Consider the following 23,752-nt stretch of genomic DNA (forward strand, 5'->3'; position numbering starts at 1 on the left):
GTCTGGAGCACTTGTGAGTGATCTCAAGCCCTCTCCATGTCTGGAGAGGAATTATGAAGAGCTGGTCTACTCACCAGCTCTTCATTCCATCGCGGTCGTCTTCAGTTCACCATTTCTTCCCTGGAAGTCAGGAAGCAGACAAGTCTCTAGAATGGGGGAGAAACAATAGCCTTTCAGATGCTGCTGATGTCAGACACCCAGCTTCCCTTGCCATTCTGGCTCTGATTGCTGCAGCAAGTCTGTTGGACTGCACGTCGTTTTATTTAATCAAAGTTTATATAGCTTCACAAATCAAGGAAGGGGAATTTGGAAAAAAAAATTCAATCAAAAGTGCTTGATGCATTTTGTCCCTTGCTCAGCACTACTTCAGTTTGTCCCACATTGCATTCCAGAGAAGTTAAGTGAATGTCAGTTTTCTTTAAGGACACATTCAGGTTTTTTAAAAGGCAGCACTTAATAGGCTCCATGGAGAATGAAGAATGAGGTGAGGTAACCCCATCTCCCCACACAGACTGCTATTATTCAGTCACATTACCTTCATATTTTTGGCTAGTTTCAGAAGAAACCTAAAAGCTTCATTAACTTCTCTCCCTTTTAACCCTCTCTCCTGCTCCTTATGTAACAACACACCTGTATACAAAGTAAAACAATCCAGGCCAAATTCCATTATCTGCTGCTCCTTTAGTGTGCCTATTCCAAGGCCAAGATAGCACAATTGACTCAGGGCTCTCCCTTATGGCTCTGTGTTAATATGCATTCTCCCAGTCCTTGAGTCAGCAGAAAAATATGCTGGTAGGAATTGCACTGCCCAGGCAGCTGAGCCTTATTGTGCCTCAGGCACCATCCTCTGATCTAGACTTTCATATTCAATCCAGGTCAAAGAAAATGATTGGGGGACTCCTCTGGGTTCATTTTCCCTCCCAGTGAACGTCAGCTGCCAATGAGTAAAACATCCACCAATCACTCTCCCTAATGTTGGGTGGGCTGGGAAGGAGGTAGGTTTTGACAAAGTTTTGACCAGAGTCACTCTGGTTTTGTTTGAAGGTTTTATGGGTGCTTTGAGAAGTCCAACTATCAACTGATACGCAGGCTCCTTTTAGACCAATGCTTAGTTCTATTCCGAAACAATGTTGTTTTGCAATGGTGATAAAACTGTGTTTATAAGTAACCTGGAGAACAGCGGTCAGGCATGGGGAGGGAAAGAACTCTCACATTCTGAGTAACATGTCCTGTGCACTAGTCAGCTATAAAAATGGTATAAGAATGAGAGCTCTTTTGCTATAAAAAGGAGTGGTTTCAGAAGTAAACTGTGTGGATAGAACAGGCTGACATGTCAGTCCGAGCCATAGTGTTTTTCCTGCCTCGTTTGGGTGTGTTTGTGTGTGTTTCCCTGCCTCTTTCCCCACCCATCAGTAAAAACTGCCTTGCTTCCACATTTAAAACAGAGGCAACCCCAAATGTCATTGCATTTAATTCTCCTCCTGCTTCAGATAATATCTTGGGGGAAGGGGAAGAAGTTTGGGAAGTTTGTTTTAAGTTTTTTTTTTAAAGTCACATTGTGATTCAAATTGCACTGAAACTGGCTGTGTATTAAACTGGAACTGAGAGGAGGAGGAGGAGGAAGAGGGGGAGGAGATGATGATTCAATACACAGCTCATTAGTTTCACCCTCTTCCTAGTCAATTTCACAGTAGGCTCTTTCCAGGATTCTGAACAAATAAGAGAGGGGGGCTCTTGAAGTTTGTAGTAGCTGAATTGAAAAAGAGGGTGAAATGTTATCTGTAGCCCTTCACTGCAGGCCTGCAGATGAAAGGGCAGAAGCGCTGAACAGCATTGACACATCTGTACACACATACATCCAAGGACTAGCACTTAAAGGCAAGTCTCCTTTTTGTTCACAAAAAGACTGCATAACCCCTGACCAGCGCTCATGGGCAGATAGCCCCAAATGCCGATCTCTCCAACACCTAGGTCAAAATGGCCAGCAAGAAAAGTACTAAGTGACTGGAGGTGAGGAGATGCACCCTCAGCACCCTAAAATAGCCATGGGAGCTAGGCAGATCCCAGCCCTGTGTCCCCTTACTAACAAGGTATCTTAAATTGACAAGGCCTATGTCTGGAGAATTTTAAAACTGAAACAAACAGGGATGAATTTAAGGTAGCTCAGTGGAGGCTGGAGATGAGACGAAGCTGACAGCATGAGAATATATCCTCTTAAAAGTGCTAGTAAGGCATCTTGTGCTGGTGTTAGCAGGGTGTGAGGATGAGCCCTTGGTACCAATACAGCAGCATTTAAGCTACCATTGTGATTCCACTTCATGTTAGCGTACTTCTAATGGGATGTAATTCTCATACTGGGTGGGCTTTGCAAGGGAAAGACCCTGGAATTGTAACATACTGAAAATAAAGTGTACAGGCTTTGCTCTACTGTGTTAGACTATTGAGAGATTTGAAACTGACCTATTTTCTAGTTGTAACTAACAATGAAGCACTAAAATGAGTGTCCAAGGAAATGCATCCCACATCCAACAAGCAAGTCCTGTGCATGCCTGTCAAAATGTAGATAACACTTTCTCTGTATTTTGAAGTGACCTATAGCATATGTGATTCCTTACTAGGGAATGAGCTCTCCGCATATTATTTTAAATGGAGCATGTAATTTAGGTGTATAGATTATATAACTTTAACCAGGGGGTTGGCAACAAATGTTGACTTTCCTGCTTGGTGTGTTGTCTAAACATTCCAAGTTGGAAAGAAGTAGATATTCTAGAGTAGTTGGTCATGTTGATTGGAGATTTGGGGAGTTGTAGTCCCAACACAGCTAGGTGCTGCTAGGATGGAGATGGCTTTTCTAGGAGATGCACTTTATAACTGCCCCAAATAGATTTAAGCCTCTAAACCTGGCTGAAGTACAGCTCAACAAATCTGGGAGCTAGAATACTCTACATAGTCCTAGGCATCTAGTTAATAAAGCAGTATTATTGGAAAATAGAAAGGAATTTATACTGGGTACAAATTTGGCTTTTTTCCCTATTACTTTTGATGTCTGCCTAGAAAAAGACTGGCAGATACACTGTCTACTGATTCTATATATGAATGTTCTGTTTGGTCCTATTTATACAGTAATGCTTCTTCTGTAAAAATAAATAAATAAAAGCTATTTGGACCCCTGCTAATTATAGCTAATTGCTGAGAGCAGACCAAAAGCAGACAGGATAATTTTTTTGCAATAAATCATATGTACATTGGACACTACTCAGAGAAAAATTAAACCTAGTGAAGTCACTGAGTGTAAAGCAATACATTAGAAGCCTATACAGTGGTACCTCGGGATACGAACTTAATCCGTTCCGTGACTCTGGGCGTATCCCGAGTTGGTCGTAACCCGAAGGAAATTTCCCCATAGGGTTCAATGTAAATCCGGTTAATCCGTTCCGCCCTCTGAATTTGGTCGCACCCCAAGGCAAATTTCCCCATAGGGTTCAATGTAAATCCGGTTAATCCGTTCCGCCCTCCGCCCGAATTTGGTCGCAACCCGAGGCAATTTCCCATAAGGTTCAATGTAATTACCGTTAATCCGTTCTGGCGTCCACGGACCACACGGAAAGCAGCCGGGCGCGGCGTGGTGCGGCGCGAAAATGGCCGGGTGCAGCGCGGCCCGGAGCGAAAACGGCCCGGCGCGGCCCGGCGCGAAAACGGCCCGGCCCGGCGCGGCGTGGCACGAAAACAGCCCGGCGCGGCACGAAAACGGCCGCGGACCACGCGGCAGGGCCGGAAAAACAGCCGCGGACCACGTGGCACGGGCGGAAAAATGGCCGCGGACCACGTGGCACGGGCAGAAAATGGCCGCGGACCACGTGGCACGGGCGGAAAATGGCTCGTACCCCGAGGCGGAGTTCGCAAACCGAGGTAAAATTTTGGGGCCAGAGCTGGTCGTAACCCGAAAAATTCGCAAGCAGAGGCGTTCGTATCCCGAGGTATCACTGTACATACCCCTTCTCTTGGGGGCAGGGAACCTGTCACTCTTTACTATATTAACACTTTTTATTCTGTGCCATCATGATGACTGTTACTATAATATAATTAATAATGATGATACTTCATCTGCTTTCTAAACTTCCCTTTTGGAGGTTCCAAGCAACTTGAGCCTTCATTGTTCAATACATGCAAGAAACTACTGGGTATGATCATGTGAAGATATGATGTAAGATGTCCTCTTTGATATTTTCTGGCACTGTTGTTCCTTCAGACCATCACTCTAAAGTCTTCTTTCTCCTTATCCCCAGCCATGTTTGGTTCTAGATGCAGATCTGTGCACACATTCTAGATAAATTGGAGTTAATTAGCTAAGTGATATAGAGAGAGTTGCTTCCCCTTTAATTAGTAGAGCTCTGCCCTATCACTGAGGCATGAAGCCTTGGAACATCTGTTCAAATTCTAGATAGCAGTACTGGCAACAAGCTTTCCCTACTATATCTGGTGCAGTTTTTATAGATTCAAATATATTATAGTCTATAATATTCAAACTTGATTACCACAGTGCCCACCTGTTGAATAATTCTTGAAGACTGATCATATGTATTCATTTGCAAAAGTTGCTGTTGGATCTGAGACACAGTTCAAGCTATTCTTATCAACCTATTAAAACTGGGAATTTCATATCAGATTGTTTTTGATGGTTTGGTTCATGCACTGCACTAAAACCCTCCCTTCCTTTTATTATATCTTGCTGACTAAGCCACAGTGGCTTGGTTCAGACAACATTCTAGGCCAAATCAATCATATCACGGCATAGCACAATGTATGATCCTGTTTTCTACAGCCACCTGAAGATAGTTCTTGGCAGGGTCATCCAGTGCATCATTCCATGCCAATCTGCTCCAGCTTTGGTCCCCTCCAACCGTTTAGACAACATGCCCTTATTCCTGGTCATGATGAATAGGAATAATAATTAACATCTTTCAATGTATCTGGAGAACACGAGGATCGTAAGACTAATAAACAATGTAATGCCCTGGTATGTAAGAACTCCCTTGTCTAAAAGGTCTGCATGAGCCTAAGTCTGCCTATCTTCAGATGCAATCCTAGAGCACATTCCTGAAAAATGCAACACAAAGGGCAACTGGGTTGTGCTGCAGAGCACAATTCAGGCTGGTATCATTTAAATTGGTTTCTTGATTTCCCTTTGTTTCACTGAAGATTTATTTGTAATTTTTCCATGCGTACTTCCTCTGTCAAATGCTATGTGGTTAGGGATGTAGGTTTATCTTACATTCCCTTGCAAGCTTCATTCCTGTAGCTGTGTTCGCCTAAAATATGAAAAACTAACATGGAAAATATTGGTGATCCTCATAATTAGAAAGGAAATTATGCTCTTCTATTTTTCAGCTTTTTCTCAGATTTTTTGCTTTCCCTTTCCTTCATTCAGGCATTAAACTTTGCAGAGGGATTTAAGAGATACAAGTCATTAGCTCCCTCTGCTGGCTAGACCACATTTCCTGTTTCTAATCATAAACGTGTCCAGACATTTATTTTCCAGTAAGGGCCAATTTCTGGGATTGAAATAATGAGCCCCCGCCCCCTCCCTGGCAAAGGCAGAGAGTTCTGTAACATCTTTTATTTCATGAACTATGACTTTAACAGCAATCTACATCCTTTTTGTGTCACCATTACCCATGAGGCTGAAAAAGAATGACCTTCCCAAGGCCCCGTAAACTGAATCCCACACATTAGGATACATTCCATTAAACTCAACACTGCTTCTAAACTGAAATCTGTAAGATTGCACTATTAAGTATATTAAGGACAAAATTAGAATCTGTCATTTTGATTCCTGTTATCTACTGTGCTTTATCAGCCCTTACAGTAGCACTAACTTCAACACAGAAGGCCAGGTATCCAACCAAGTAAAATTTTATACCTATCCCACCATTATGGGTTATGAATATAATAAATTGCATTCATTCAAGTGAATATCTGAGGTCTGTATACATTCACAATAATTTGACATCTAGTTTTTGCTTCCTGGAAGGTCAAATGGATAAAGAAAACATTTACCTTCTTATCCTGTCTTTTCACTGACTTTTATTCCTGACTACTAGATTAAAAGGTCTTTAAGCCAGCCATATATCTAAGGCCTATTTTACCCGTAAAAACATCTGTGTGAGGATTAGATCTGGCTAGGTCAGGAGGAAACAGCCTGAGACCAGAGCATTTTGCTATAATAACGAGATACAGATGTTAACTGTTCCTTCCACCACACTTGTGGGAGAGAGAGATGCAAACATTGAACCTTGCTTCTGTTGGAAATATGGCTTGTGTCTTACACTTGGCAGTTGTGGAATTTCTTCTTTAACCTCCTAGTTCTTGCAAAAAATATACTTATCAAGAGTTGCACCCTTGAACCACTGCCTGTGAGGCTTCTAGAATCAGCCGGGAGAAGCTTGATTTAAAGGAACTCTATGACCAGCAAAGACACTTCTGAATGATAGTACAACATATGAGTGTTCTTTACCTATGATTTCTTTTGAACAGAGACATTAGTAGGGAGCCTATAGTTAATAAATTAAAATCTTCAGATTATATTACAGAAAAATAACCTCCTCCCTAATTTTATTTTCAAAAAGAAGTGGAATATTCTGATATGTTGCAGATATCCTGCTGTCTGAACAAAGAATCTGTCCCTCCCCCCAAATATTCTCCATGTTTTAAATTTGGAGTGTACTCTTGCAGTGATGGCAGCACTAACCCCATTTACCCAAATTGTATTTCATAAACATGCTTCTGTTCATTACTACAAACCAGTTTGGGACTACCTTGCTGATATTTATGAAACATAATTAGCTCTAAAATTAAAAAATTGAAGGCAAAAGGAGAAGAGAACGGCAGAGGATGAGATGGTTAGATAGCATCACTGAAGCAATGAGCATGAAACTGAGCAAACTCAGGGAGGCAGTGAAGGACAGGAAGCCCTGGCGCAATATGGTTCATGGGGTCACGAAGAGTCGGACACGACTTAATGACTAAACAACAACAAAAATTAAAAAGGACAACTTGGGCGGGAAGTAGGAAATTTGCACTGTTTGGCTTTCTGATTTACCTATCAGTGATTGGAGATCTGGCATCTTATTTGGACCAAGCCTAACCTGTGACACTAGTTTGGGTCCAGTGTAAATGGCACATCTTTTTCCATCAACTTTATGAGTGATACATCAAAAGACTTTTATAAGCATATAGGAAAAGAGAGGGAATGAAGCATACAGTCAACGTGAAAGCATCTAAATGTATTGTGTAGCTAGTTGATTGGGTCTGAATGCAGAAAAGATAAGATACAAATTCTGGCTTGGCCAAGAATCTCACTGGATAGTTCGAGCAAGTTTCAGGCTTATCTTCACATCTTGCTAACTATAAGGTGATGACCTGCTAGCCTTTTTTTTAAGAGGACATACAGTCCTGATGTGAAATTAAATGAGTTTGCTTGTTTCCCCTTAAACCAAGGTGTAGCTTGATATTAGGAGCTGCCAGCCATGGCGACTTGCTGCCAACAGTGGCATTCTCTTGTACTATTTATCAATTGCTCCCTCCCAGCAGAGTCAGTCAGTATGGGCAGTGGAGAGGTGAAGGGGAAACAGGAGAGAGCTCCTGAGAGAGCTTTCCCATGTCCAGTTTCTGCTCCCGCATTGCATGTGTGATCTGTCAGCCAGGTTGGTTTTGGACATGAGTCTAGATACGTGTTTAAACAAACAGGCCTAGGGCTCTTTCTGAAGAGTGTTAGACCCATCCTCAGAAACAGCCTTAGTGCAAAGAACCTCCATGTTGTGACCTGTTGCTTGGGCAGCTTGAAAAGTGGCTAAAGCCTCCATCCCAGGCACCCACCCACTGCCTCTCAAGCCCCAACTGCATGTGAAGGACAGCAATTGGTGTCTGCCCTTCCTGCTGGCAGGTAACTCTGGAATGGGACGGGACCACAGCCAGAGGAATCCAACAATCATTGCCTTTAAATTGTCCAGCATTCAAATTGTAAGGACAGCACCAGTCACCAGCCTTGTCACCTAGGCAGGATAGGGTTTGGCCATCAGAGCAATGCAAATTATGCCAGTGTACTTTTCTGCCAATTCAGCAAGTAGAGGAATGCATGTTAACATGGAAGAAGGAAGAGTTTTCTATGTCTATGACACAGACCAGCCTCTTACAGGTTGTTGTTGGTAATTCCATGCATGGAACTTGGGCTCTCTGGAAAAAGATTCTAGTATAACAAATATTAATAAGCAATCAAATTTGTGGTAATTTCTAAGGCACTCTTCTAAATTACTGATAGAGTGTCTCTCACAACTGACATAGCAGAGGTCAACTGCAATGTAACAGAAGACAAAATAGAAATAGATCAACTTGTAATCAGATCTGCTGAAATGCCACCCATCCTATGCAACATGCCAGGGAAAACTTCTGAAGCGGACCTTAACTCTGAGCCGCAGTCACATCATTTCCATTTGGCTTAGTCTTGTAACTGCTCAAATATAGAAAGGCAGCACCTCTGCTAGAAACGCAATGTACAAAAGGTATTCAGGCCAAAATACGGAACTTTTCTAATATGCAATAAGCTGAGGATCTGTTCATAAGTAACCATATTCTCCACATGTCAACTTCCTTTATTCAATCCTATTTCAATAAATTGGTTTATGTGTATCTTTTGCACATGTTCAAGATTCTTGAAATAGCCTTAGTTTGTACTGTCCTTGATTCCAGAGCACTTTCTTTTGTTAGAATTTAGGGTTACATGAAAAAGCCCTCTTCTACTGAAAATATAAGCAATGTATCCTACAAGAGTTAGCAACATTATATGCGAGCTGACCACACACGTGTAAAATGATACAAGGTGAAAGGACTTCCAGGCCATAATTCTGAAGAGCAACAGAGAACTCAATCACAGGAAAACTTTACTTCTACTGATGAAAAACTGGCCTAAATAGGACCTGAAATACATTTATCACCTGGTAAATACATAATTAACAGAGAGTAATACTTGCTCAATTGCTGGCAAATGAACAGAAAATAAAAATAAAAATAATCCTAAATGCAAAACCAGTGCGTATATGGGGAGAGGGTATAAATAAAACAATACTCAGCTGGGCCAGAACTCTTCTCACTTGGAATCTAACTTAGGTATTACTATACACATAATGTCACAATGTGCATTATCAGTTACTGAAATCATATATTGATTGATTTAATTATTGATTGGTCAGTTGATTGGATTTAATTTCAGCCTTTCATTCAGGAACTCAACATGGTATTTATACAGCTTCTTCCTATTTTTTCTCACAATAACCCTTTGCTTGAATCTCTTCACAGAACATGAATAGCATTAACTCAGCAATGAATCTAATACATGTTTTAGTGCTCCTTTGGTTTTTTTATTTGAATTTTATAGGAGGCAGGTTTCCCTACTTGGTATTGTTAATCTGCTATACTTAACTTGATCCACAGATGCCAATAATTTTATGTATGTATGTATGTATTAAATTAATAAGGCTGCCCAACTTCATAACGATTTACAGTATTATTTGTTCAATTTATAAGGTCACCCATTTGAGAAGTGACTCTGCTGCTGGATGAATTCTGCAGAGCTTGCAGTATGGAATGGACACTATAATTAAGAGTGGTTCTCATTGAGATGTGGTTAAATTGAAAGCACTCAGTTGATGTTGTTGTTAAGGCTGTCCAACTCCAAAGACTCTGGGTGGCTTACAATATATCCAATACATGTTTAAAAAAAAACACAGCTAAACCAACATGATTGTCCAAACTAAATCAACATTCCCAACATTCAGAAAAAGGACTCCACCAGGGCTCCACAGACACTCCCTGGAAGACTGTTTTGTTGCTGGCACTGACTGTGGATGTAGTATTGTGACATTATAACACTATAGCAATTTAGAATCTCAGGATGAATATCTGTTTCACTTAATATCTGCCCACGTTCCATTGCTAGAATGTCTCACACAGTTGACATCTTGGAATAGTGAATGGAGGTTATAATGCCTGTTTCACCTTGTCAAGGATGTAATTTTTGTCTTCTCTGTCAAAAGCCTTCAAGTATAAGCCAGAACTGCTCTCACTTTTGTTGAGGTGTCAGAGAAGATGTGGATTCAGTCATTTTAAGAGGCCAAGAGGCAAAATATGCATTTGAACATCCCCTTACTTATCCAATGTCAATGTAATTTTTTCCATTTTTTTTTGTCCACTGAAGTCGATGTCCAGTAAATGGGAGTGTATGGGGAAAATTTGAAATACACTCTTTTCTTTTGCTGTCTTTTGGTGCCATTCTGGGTGATTATCTGTTGCCAGAGGCATGAGTCACATCCAGTATTCAGCTACTGCCATGTTGTAATTGTAATCAGGTTGTAGTGGTCCTCACAGTTGATGAAAGAGTAGAGTACCTCATGAATGCCTACCGTTTGGATGATGGGTCCCTTATTTATTGCATGGATGACCATTCCAAAGAAGCTTTTAATTAAGCCTGGCTGAGTAAGAAGAATTTTACTTAAGGAAACTCAGTGCTTGAATTGAACACTAGTATAATTTCTGCATGATATAGCCACTTGTTTCAGTGAATCATGTTTTGGTAATGTAAATGGAAAATGTGACTAGCCTGATTCAAGCAAGATCATTATCAGGGCAGACAGTCCTGAGCTTACTCTAAAAAAAGCAGCAACAGACCATTTGACCTTCATTAACAGATGTGAGGTTTAGTTCTTAAGTATGCAAAGGATTGCGGTAGTATGTCAGTTTGGTCTTACTCAACAAAACATATTTAAAAAGTGTATCTCAGCATGATGTGTGATCCCAGCACATCCCCCTTTGCAGAGGAATTATGGAAAAAGAGAATTTCTTGGCAGTGTCTGTTGTGCTCTTCCATCACTGGCCACTGGCCTGGAAATTATACTCTCTTTGGGGCTAGGTTAAAAGATGCACCCATATCAGAAAGTACGTAGAACTGAACATGTAATTGAGAGTGTGAACAATTTACTTGTGCCTAAAACCATGTAAATGTTAAAACTACATTGAAAGGAAGTTTATTTAAAGCATACTTGAGTGACAGTGGGAAAACAGGCTTTTACTACCCAGAATTCTGAAATCATCAGTTGTCACCCTCATTTCCTCAGGCAACTATAAAAAAAATATGGCAAGCTAATAACAGCATGCAACAACATGCAATTCTGAAAAGTTGTTGGGAACAATTTAGACTCTAGATGTGATGTTTTTCTTCTATAGCTCTTGGTGGTCAAAGTTTCATGATATATTGTGTTCATCACATTTATATGCGCATTCACTTGCGCATATGGTTGTACAGCTTAGCTCCAAGGTAGGAGGCACACCCTTACCTCTCTCATTATTTGGAAGCATTGTGAGAAAATATATACTAATTTCACCATAATTTAGAATGGGAACAGATGAAAATCAGAACTACTATAATTAGTTCTAATGCATCAGTCTTCCACAAAATATTCAGATGTAAAAGTAGAATTCTGTCCAGTTTAACATCACCCATCAGTGTCCTAAATGCTTAGTTTGCTTCTAAACTTAGTTTGCTTCCAGTCCCTTTTAATTAAGATTTTGTGTATGCGCTTCTGAATATACAACACACTCATCTGCCACTCTTTGGAAGGTTTTAGCTTAGTAGAAAGAAAATTGGAATTCAAAAAAAGGGAGATGAGAAAAGATTTAAGCACTCCAGCCACTCCTTAGCTTCAAAATATGCCTAAAGCACGTAGGGCTGTGTGTAGGATAGCACAGAGGATGTCTACATGGCTCCTTGCAAGGCAAGGGTTTCTCACCGGTGATTGCTTGCGCCAAGTGGGGACTCTATTTTAGAACCACCACTAGCCAGCAATCCCAGATTGGGAACAACCACTCTGTCCACTGGAAACTCTGTTGCGCCCTGAATTCCTGCTTGTGGAAACACTGTCCTTTTGGACCAGGACTGGATGATGACCTACTGACGATGCTTCAGCCACTGCTTTGGACTTGCTTACCAGGAACGTGCTTGAGACTGTCCATGCATCTTCATGCACACTCTGCCTGCCACTGCTATGATTGATCAATCAGAGTAAAGCCTTTTGAACTCTACTCCTTTGTGTTGGACAGGACAATGACTTGTAAAAAGAAAAGGCATTATCATAATTTCACTGGTGGACTTGTAAAAAACATGGCTGAGGAGGGCAGCAATCAGTGCCTGGAGGGGAGGAGTTCCTGCCCCAGCACGCAGTAGCCAATTGGAGTGCAGGCATTTGCCTCCAGTGAAATGAAGCCTAATAGGTGCTTGAGCCAGCGCAGGTTAAACACACCACCTTTGATGCGTAGCAGAAAAAGATGGGTGAACGTTGCCTTCCAGATGGGCTAAGTACAGGTAGAGGACAACACTGTGTGTTCCTTAAGAAACTGTCAGTGGCCTGTACTTGTGCTGGAGAAAGCTGGTCATGCAGGTGAGTCAATCTCTTTTCTATATTTCAACCATTTGTCAAATCTGATTCAACTCAACTGATGTAATGGTGTGTGGAATGACCTTGGGAGTCAGGGCAATGAGGCACAGCCAAGGGAACAGTCAAATAAAAGGCAGCTTAGCCCGCATCAGGAATGTGGGAGGGGCAAGAGGCTCAGAAGAGACCCTCTCTAGTTTTTTGGGCTGTAAATGGGACAGGGGAGAGAAGTACTTTCAGACTTGCAAGATTCTGTTAATGTAACTTTACAGTAAAGTAGAATTAGCTCATCTGGTCATATTTCCTGTCTGGTCTGCAAGTAAGGTTGACAGCTAATGATCCTGACTTTACATTATTTTTCTCTGAAGTTGTAAACTCTAGTCTTATAATCCTAGCTGTTTGACTAGTAACCTACTTAAGAATTGCTCCCAAAATTTGTATCTTTGACCTACTATTGGCAGCATTTTGGAGTGACTGTTCCTGAAACCTAACAATCTCCCCCCTTTTTTAAAAAAAAACCTAGGTGTTAGCTCCCAGCATCCAATGAATGGAAAAGAATTTTAGTCACTAAAAAGGGCTCAATTGGCTGGAGCTATAGTTTCAAAAACTTGATTACTTTCCACCTCCTGCTTCTTATTTTATGGGTTCATGCATTTTTTTAAAAACATGTTTTACCTGAGTTAGTTGGAAAATTGAATATTGGGACCCAGAAAGGAACAGGGCAGAGGTGCAGTGATAACAGCTTTTGAGAAAGCAAAGTAGTTGTTTTCCCTAGTTAAAGCTGACTACTCTACAACTTCTGTTAACAAGTATCTGTTTTACTTAAGGTTTTGTTCTACACGTGGGCAGCATATCCAGCTATTCTCACTGTAGTCTGTACAGTTAAAATTGGAAAGATACATGCTAGCAGCTTACCAGGGAAAGTAAGAGTTGGGATAAATAACAGGATTGTTTGGCATTTAAATTTTCTGAAGTCAACTTTCAGCAAATATTCAAGTCAAATATGAAACAATGTTTAAGAGGTCTGTGTTAGATTTAATTTATTTAGTTCCCCTTAACAGTGCTGTAGCCAAGGAGCATTTCCACTATATGAAGAACATAGAATGGATCAGCACTTGCACCTTTCTATGATTTTACAGAACTGTAAATCATAAAGAAAGATACAGAAAGTTCTGTAGCTGGTATCATTGTCATAAGGAATGGCTTTAATTGTAGGGTGGAGAAAAAGCTTAAGATACTCTCCCAAGCCTGTATAATTTGATCAGCTGTATTAGCAGCTGTGCACTGTATATAATGAACATACCTACCTATGCAGTTTAGCATTAGAGGTCTCTGTCTTGGACTATATAAAGGGGATCACTGGAGAATGAATTACATGATGAAAAACTTCCTAAAATCTATTTTTGTGACTTTTCACCTTAACTGTACAGATCATGAGAAAAAGAGCAGCAGATTTGGAGATTATAGAAGGGCAGAGGACCTACTATACCCTCAATCTAGTCCCCTACGTAATGCAGGAAATCCAGAGTTTATCCAATTGAGACCTATCCCTTAAGACTTCCATCATGAGAAAGCCAACCCTTCCCTAGATCCCAGGCCCTTTTACATCATTTCTTTTCAACATTCCATTGGGTTGAAAGGAACAAAAGCTTCTGTAATATTCAGTCACAGTAAATCTCTCTCTTATTTAAATTAGCTGGACTGAGACCTGTTCTCCAGATAGCAGTGAACATTTTTTGTCTTTTACATGTAATCACCCTTGAGCAATCTGCAGACTGCTTCCATGTTCATTTTCAGTTTTCTCTTTTCATCTGAAATACTTCCTTCCTTCAGTCTTTCCTCAGGTATAAAGATGATTCAGCCAGTCAAATGTTCAGGCTCACTTGCTGCCCATTTGCTCTATAAGATTTGCTTTGTAAGATCTCTTAAAGGTCTCTTAAGGAAATTCATCTGCTTCTAGGATATGGCATGTATTTTCCAAACATTCAAAGTACTGTACAGTATGTTGTTTCTTAGAAAATGTTACCTTTTTTCCAAGCTGGCAGGGCCTTTATAATTTGGAGCACCACCCAGAACAGATTTGTGCAAATATCATGAGCGTTTATTACATAATGTCTGACACCACCCATTTTAAATAATGCCTCCTTTTGTTTTCATCTCCATAACACTGGACCTTAACCACAGTCTTCACTGCACAGAGGAGATATGATATCTGGACATCAATTAATCACTTTCAAAGTAAAGTGTAGAAATCCTTAAAAAGGTATCTGTCCTCATTGGGAAGATGTAAGTGAGCCATGGCTATTCAAACTAGTAGAATGATGTAGAATAGTAGAATAGCTTCCAATTTAATATGTTTATTTAAGAGGCACAAAGGCCTGCAGTTTGGTCAGAGGGAGGGTCAGAGTACTGAAGAAGATGCACCTCACCCTTTCCCTCTTACTTGTATTGCTTTCTTGAGGGGAAAACTGACTGTATAAACCCATTCAGGAAAGTGTTAATCCTTTTCACTTATGATAAAAATTTGGGCTTGTCTAATCTCAACAGTATCTTTAATTTTTTTTAAAAAAAGATTTTTTTTTTAAATTCTAACTGGAACTTTTTTTGCTGTGTGTATGGGGATGGGGGATTAGCTTCATGTAGGCATTTAATAAATGAAAAACCATCATACCTAACCTTCCCTATTGCTATGCTATTATCCCCTTGCTATTATACATGGAATGAACTTGATAGTTCCTTTGAATCAGAGCTTAAATAACTAACCTAAACCTGGTCTTTACATATATCAGTACTGTGTGGTATATGCTTTGCCCCAGTCATAAAGTTGCAAGGGGTATAATTATACTGCTACAGTCTTTCTTGAGATATATTCAGTTTTAACTGAGTTTTTCTCTTCATAGCAACAGTCTTATGTGATGAAGGTGATGAAAGTGGGTAACTTAGTTTGTCCTCAACAGAATCAGTTTCTTCTTCAGAACATGACAGTTGTAGCTTCACTAAAAAAACCTGCAGGTCAATTACTTGATATGATGTGGTGTTCCCATTTCTTGTGTCTGTCCTCAAGTTCTTGGACAATTACTTGCCCTGGACAGAGGCTGACTAACCAATATTGTGACCTATATATGGCAACTTATTCCCATGAAGGAATAAGTTTACAGGACCACATCAACATTACACAAACTTTGTACTCAGATATGGTTCAAATATCTATCAGATGGCTACCTTGGTTTCTCCAGATACAGTATACTATAAAGGAGAATCTATTCCCATGCCTGCATGATCTGCTGCCAAAGCTGCGAACCATATGAAGCATTGTTTATGATACTTTTAGTTTTAGAGGCAATTCCCCAAATTAAATTTCTCTCAACATTCTTGATCAAAATATATTGGATGTATTTGGGGATAGACAGTGAAATTGTTGATAAACACAAGAATATTACAGATATTTTTGTGGAAAGTTTTGAAAATAATAATGTAAACTAAGCCTATGTGTTTCCATAATTATACTGAAGAGTAGCTAGTCAATGAAGCTATTTAAGAAAGGCCATAGAAAGGTCTTTCTACAGATGTATCTTACAAAGCTTTTCTGCATTCTTGGCCATTACAAACTAGTATCAAGATAAAATTTCTCTTTGATCCCAAATATCCTATGTGATCATAAAAACCATTTTCTTCAATGCATATGAGATCCTTTTGGCAGAACAAGTTGGCATCTTTTGAAGAAATTAATATTCTCAGTATAGCATGCCATTGTTCTGAGTATGTGAATCCCCAGTTCTTACTAGAACTACCATTTCCAACGAAACAAATCTTCTGGCAGAGACTTTATTCCAAAGTTTATTGCACATCACTTCTCCTGTAATTATTTCTTTTGAGCCTTCTCAATTCCTTCTTTGCTTATGTGATGTAGATGAAACAAATCTAATCCAATTAAGTTCATAACAGCATTAAGAAAACAACTTGAAAAGATATGACAACACAAATGTATACCGCAATCCAGATTACTGGATTGGCGTAATTGCCTGACATGTAACATTTAATCCAGGTGTATTTCAGTAAATTAATGCTAGGAATTCAGGTTTGTGAACATACTCTCCTGGCAAATGCTACTGGATGCTTCTATGCTTCTGCATGCTCCCAATACATTATTCTTCCAACGCCGCAAATTGTATATGGGCTCTGAACCCATTTTTGTGCCTACTAATCCTCTTAAGTCATTTCACATGCTAGCAAGGTTATGCTCAAAATCCTACAAGCTAGGCTTCAGCAATACATGAACCGAGAACTACCGGATGTACAAGCTGGGTTTCGAAGAGGCAGAGGAACTAGAGATCAAATCGCCAACATTCGCTGGATCATGGAGAAAGCACGAGAGTTCCAGAAAAATATCTACTTCTGCTTCATTGACTATGCAAAAGCCTTTGATTGTGTGGATCACAACAAACTGTGGCAAGTTCTTAAAGAGATGGGAGTACCAGACCACCTTACCTGTCTCCTGAGAAATCTGTATGCGGGCCAAGAAGCAACAGTTAGAACCGATCATGAACAACCGATTGGTTCAAAATAGGGAAAGGTGTATGACAAGGCTGTATACTGTCACCCTGCTTATTTAACCTATATGCAGAGTACATCATGAGAAATGCCAGGCTGGAAGAATCACAAGTCGGAATTAAGATTGCAGGGAGAATCATCAACAACCTCAGATATGCAGACGATACCACCCTCATGGCAGAAAGTGAAGAAGAACTAAAGAGCCTCTTGATGAGGGTGAAAGAGGAGAGTGCAAAAGCTGGCTTGAAACTCAACATTAAAAAAACTAAGATCATGGCATCTGGACCCATCAATTCCTGGCAAATAGAAGGGGTAGAAATGGAAGCAGTAACAGACTTCATTTATTTGGGCTCCAAGATCACCGCAGACGGAGACAGCAGCCATGAAATTAAAAGACGCTTGCTCCTTGGGAGGAAAGCTATGGCAAGCCTAGATAGCATATTAAAAAGCAGAGACGTCACCTTGCCAACAAAGATCCGCATAGTCAAAGCTATGGTTTTTCCAGTAGTAATGTATGGCTGTGAGAGCTGGACCATAAAAAAGGCTGAGCGCTGAAGAATTGATGCCTTTGAACTGTGGTGCTGGAGAAGACTCTTGAGAGTCCCCTGGACTGCTAGGAGGTCAAACCAGTCAATCTTAAAGGAAATCAACCCTGATTGCTCATTGAAAGGATCGATAATGAAGCTCAAGCTCAGATACTTTGGTCACCTAATGCGAAGAGAGATCTCTTTGGAGAAGACCCTGATGCTGGGAAAGATTGAAGGCAAAAGGAGAAGAGGACGGCAGAGGATGAGATGGTTAGATAGCATCACTGAAGCAATGAGCATGAAACTGAGGAAACTCAGGGAGGCAGTGAAGGACAGGAAGGCCTGGCGCAATATGGTTCATGGGGTCACGAAGAGTCGGACACGACTTAACGACTAAACAACAACAAATCCTCTTAAGAAATTTCTAACAACAGGAATGCAATTCTGCTTCAATTTTCAGAAGTTTGAACCTCAAATAGGGGCAACATATTTAGAAAAGTGGGGGGTGGACCAAAAAGGGCTGGAGATATCTACCTCTCTCCAGCTATATTCTACCATCACTTGCTCTACACTGTAGCCCTAAAATAATTTTACATATTGATACACCACATCTTAGAAAATCTAATAGGACATTTTCCAGCTAGCGAATTTTATGCCTTCTAATACAGTATTAGTCAGAAAAAGTGCTACAAGACTCCTCCTGATTTTTTGCTACCACAGAGAAACACAGCTTTCCTCCTATAATGACGTCTTATGTTATAAGGAAGTTTTCTTTAAAAAATCAGGTAAGTATGTTCTGCTTAGTCATACCAGACCCTTTTAAGCCCATTGTTTCCTTCCAAAGTATCTTACAAAAATCATATTGCCAAATATTCACACTGCAGTCTTGGAGAGCTCAGAGCACACAAAATGAAGCTGGAATGCTGCATGCAGCTTGCAGGCTAGAGGCTGCTTGCTCCTGTCTGACATTGTGTTGCAATGATCTGAGAGGGATAACTGTTGATAGGGGAAAGACATTTTCCTCTTTTTGACATGGAGGAATAATGTGACGTAGTTTCTTCAGAATCTGTAAGGTTGCAAAACTTGGGCCACTGATGAGGAAATGGCTCTAGTATGAAGGAGAACAGATACAACAGAAGTAGCCTTTCCCTGTATTATTATGCCTGACTATGACTATATTGCAGTTTGAAGAAGTGTAGATATAGAAAGAATACAGAAAGATTATTGCTAGGACAATGAATGAGAAACAAAGCATAATAAGAATTTTAGTTACAATAGGTCTATGTACTAAATAACCCACAGTAATCAATTCTATATATTCTACTTAAATATTTTATATAGATAGATGTAAATATAACTATAGATACAATGTTCATTTTATTTTGGTGTTTTAATATTTGGGGAACTTGCTAAAGAGCAGGTGTCGACTACATGTTATTTTTTATATAGAAGAAAAGTGGTCAAGCGCAATATTCTGGTGAATGTCATTTGATTTTCTCTTAAAAAATTTTTTGAACATAAAGATGTACCTTTGAACACAAATAAACAGGTTCTTTTGTTTTTTTCCTGTGGAACAAACCAGCTTTACCTGCTTTCAGACACATTAAAGAGATGTATTTATCAGCCAATTAAATACTGATTTCCATCTTCTCTTTAAATTACTAAGCAGCATTTCTCGTATATTTATTTTGTAAAAAGCAGCATGAATATGTATTCACTAAATATTTATTTAATTGTCATAAGAGCTGCAACATCACTCACAGAATGGATTTGAAATCTGACAGATTTGAATTACATTAGTCCTAAGCATTACTGCTTTGTACTGTAAACTAGCAGAATCATGCCCATATCCACTTAGTTATTAAAAGATGTATATTTTGACTTTACTTCTCAAACAAGTTAAGGAAGTTAATATAGAAAGGAAGTTCAGTGCTCTCCCACTTATGCTGCTACCTGGCCAATAACATAATATACAACACAGTCTCTTCCACCAAGCACCTTATGGAATACTAAGCCCACACCATCTGTGCACTTCAGTCTATTTCAGAGGAAGATTTCCCAAGGGCTCAACAACAGCCCAAGAGGCCTCTCTACTGCATCCACCCAATTCTTGCTCTAAAGGAACCTGCTAACGAAAGAAAAAAAGATATCCACTTTGTCCACAGTGAGGTATAGTGGCTATGGTGCTGAATTTGGAGCAGGGAGACCCAGATTCAAGTGACCTCTTGATCACGGAACCTACTGAGTGAGTTTGGGTCATTTACTCTCTCTCTAGCCTATCTCACAGGGGTGTTGTAGGGATAAACTGAGGGTTGACCCCCATATGTACTGTCTTGAGCTCTCAGGAAAAAAGGCTGGATGGAAATAAATAAAGACATTACACCATGATATGGTTTGCTTGTGAATTAGCAAGTTTTATGAAGCTAGTTGCTGTGGTTTGTAAACCTTGCTAACAGCTTAGCATGTTGCATGAATCCAACAATTAGTTCTTTAGTCAATAAACAAAAGCTAAGCAAAGCCTAGGTTCACATGATGTATGAACACAGACATGTTGTCAGTGGCCAGACACTTTTTAGTGACAGTATAGTGAATATACATTATCTGTGTGTATTAAATTTACAAAGACCAGTTCCCTGTCTTCTAGAGTTTTCTCCAGACTCCACAGTCAGAATGAGGTAATATGTCTGCTTCAGAGTTATTAGAAGCCATATGACTCTTTGGTACAAAGAGTTCCTCTGAATGATAAATTGAAATAGATGGGCAGATCTTTCAAATGTGTAGGTTTCCAAGATTTCTCTCCACCCCATTGTCTCAATTTGAGGACTCCTGTGTGAGGCAGTGGGACAAGCAGGGGTTTGGGAAAGTGTCCCTGGCAAATGCCTCTCCTCTGAGGGATTCTTCCCTAGACCAAGATAATGGGCACTGGGGTAAGCAGACTCCCTGGAGATGTATATTGCCAGGATAATAATCCTGATCTGAGATGGCAGCCTCACCTTTCCACACTGGAAGACTGGTCCTGAAGGGAAAACATTTCAAATAATTGTCCTGACAGTTTAAAAAAGGGACAAGATAATTAAAAACATTGTAACTATGTCTCCAGAAATGTCAGAGTCTCCAGAAATGCACAGATGCCATTTATGGTAATAACATTAGATTTTGTTATATACCTTTGTATATGATATGTAATAATTAGGTCATCACAAAAAAGACATGTTATCGTATTTCATGATCATTCATTGTGAAAGTGCTTTTAATGTAACAAGTGGTTGGATGGAGATGTGATAGTACAGCTATTCCATTCTCCTCACTATGGATTATAATTATGCCCCCAATTACAATCTGAGCAGCATTCCAGTGTTACATTCTAGAAGTAACTTTCCAAGTTCTATGCATAGTCTTCTGGCATTATGATGTCATGCTCTTCTGCTAACCTTTATTCACTTTGTCATTTATGACTTAAAAATCATTTTCAAATTCTAGCAACTAATCCACTAGACCACCGTGAACCTTTTTCACTCCAGCATCAGGTAACATTGTTATGGCTATTCTTTCTATACTGAAAATAATTAAATGTAATTATTACATTCTATAATATAGAACATTATATAATCTGTCTAAATTATATAGCTAAAAAACAAAATGGTATATTGATAATGAATGGCATGTATACAACCTTGGATGATGAATATCTACATAAACATCAAATGTCACAGATTATTTTATTAGTTCTGTAATAGTATTGTCAAAATAAATATGGAGGCAGAGTTCACTTTGGAATTTGTCACAGAATTTGGTTCCTGTGTCTGTATTAATGTGGCATGATCTGCTGTTGCTAATTAGTCACCGCTTAAAGTTTACTGGTTATTTGTACATAAATCCAAGCCTACCACTCAGACCTGCAAAAGTGGAGATAACTGAGGATATGCCAATATCCTAGATACAATATTGAAATGTCTAGAAGGTTAACTGTTGCATGAAATGGTCTAGGTTTTGGATGATAGTGGGGTGAAAATTATTCACACACTGATCAAATTTTGACAAAGCCTCCTGTTCATAATAAGGATGTCAGTGTATCTCATATAGAAAAGAGGCATTTGAGGGACAGGAACTAAAGAAGTGTTTAAGTGCCATAGCTAAGGCACTGATCTGAAGATGTATGTTATCCCCCCCCCCATGAACTACTTGTGAGTGAGTACAAAGTAGTATAGCTTAATCACCAGATATAATTTAACAATAATATAGCGTAGTATTAATCAACTGTACATTTATACTTTTTTTTTTAGCATTCAGTGGAAACACTTTCTAAATTATGATTGTAGCTTGATTCATATATTACTATTGCAGCATGCTTACTGCCAAAACACTTTCACATGGTTGCATGTCATTCCTGAAATATGCAACTGAGATTACAGGATTTATTATGCCAAAGGCCTTTTTACATATAAATATGACCCATACAGGGAAACTAACATTGACACCTGGGTAATCTCTACATGGCTGATGTCCGCAATGTTACTTCTGCAATGGGTAACTCTAACCACACAGAAATATTTTTTCAGTGACAGCTGAACTACTGCAGTGACTATTAAAGTAGACCTATTTTTATGCCATTTTACTGATTGAGCTAATGGGTACAATTCCACTCCATCTCTTGTATATGGACATCCTCTTGAACATGATGTAGAAAAATTTCAGTGTATGCAGAATACAGCTGCTCGCTTTTTGACATGCTTGTATTGGCATTCTCATTTATCAGCTATAATAGATATGTGTACTGGCTGCTGCTTAGTTTCTGACCCCAGTCCAAAGTTATGGTTTAGATCTTTAAAACTAGAAATCAGGAATTCATAATTTTCTTTGGGTTAGGAGCCCCTGAAGGTATGCTATGAACCGCACTCCAAAAAGTGGTAGGGCCATACCCATAAACTACATTTGATTCGATTTAATTTACTTAATATGATTACTCTTCTGTCACATTAAACATTAGTATGGTTACACCTTCTGGAAGGCTTCTGTGGGCTCCATTCAAGCTTAAGGGGCAGGGATGTATATGGCCTTGGAATTGCAAGCTGTGTATCTCAAACAGGGATTATTTTAGCAACCTTGTAGATACTGAATACAAATTCACTAGCCAGGATGGCCAAAGGTGAAAGATGATGGAATCTGCAGGCTAACAACATTTTGATGGCCTTTTTGCTCATTCCTGATCTAAGGGATCATTTTCCTCTGTATTAATTCACTCCCATTTTTAATGACATGCAAATGTTAAAATAATAAACAAAAAATCAAGATATTAAACAATTACATTAACCAAAATATCTTTTAAAATCTGTTAATTTTACAGCTTTACTTTTAAGAAAAGTACTATATACCTTATGATTCTGCTTCTAATCCTGTTTGCAGTTTCTCATACTACTCAAATGAGACAATCTCTATTTATAGTACATAAAAATATGCAAGGCATTACAGCAGTCTTCAGTTGAGCTGGTGTAGCTGGACTAGAATTGTTTTTATTTAAAGATTTGGGGAAATTCTATAATGCAAAATTTAACTATGCTCTATTTGAGTAAACTTTTATACCATTCTACACTGCCTGAAATGTTCCTCAGATGATTCATTTCCTAATACTGCACAACAACTTTATCTAGGTAATTATAATTGTTTTTGAGAAGGTTGCTATTTTGAAAATAAATCTTTCTTTGGAAGAATGTTTTTAACTTTAGATACTAGTAAAGGCTTGTCAGGGGCTAAAGGGCACTGGGAAACCCCGAGTCACAGCTTTTTTCTGTAGCTTCACATCTCAGGATTCTTTTTGTTTTCTGGACACCAAGAATTCCCTATGGCAACCAGACAGCCATATGCAGATTAATTCAGATGTTAGCCCCACAGAGTTGGGTAGGCTTAAATTCCGTGCGTTTAAGATTGCAACCTTCAGGTGTACAATTACTGTGTAGAAGGACCCTGATAAACCAAAGGGCAGATGCCCGATGGAGTTTTAGACATGGGGACATTCTGAAAAACAGTCACGAAACTCGACTGATGCGGCGTCGGCAACCCTACCCCGAACGCGTCACTACCACGGTCAAACGTCGCCTTCGCCAACTTGGGTGCGCCAACAAGGCGGCAAGCGCTGCTTCACAAGCAACGCGCGGCCGCTCGCTAAGTATCGCGACAAACCGCGCGCGGGAAAGATAT

Source organism: Python bivittatus, unplaced genomic scaffold (genome assembly GCF_059951505.1).
Source record: "Python bivittatus isolate LINGU-HERP-01145 unplaced genomic scaffold, Pbiv_v1 ctg000080_np1212, whole genome shotgun sequence".
NCBI lineage: Eukaryota > Metazoa > Chordata > Lepidosauria > Squamata > Pythonidae > Python > Python bivittatus.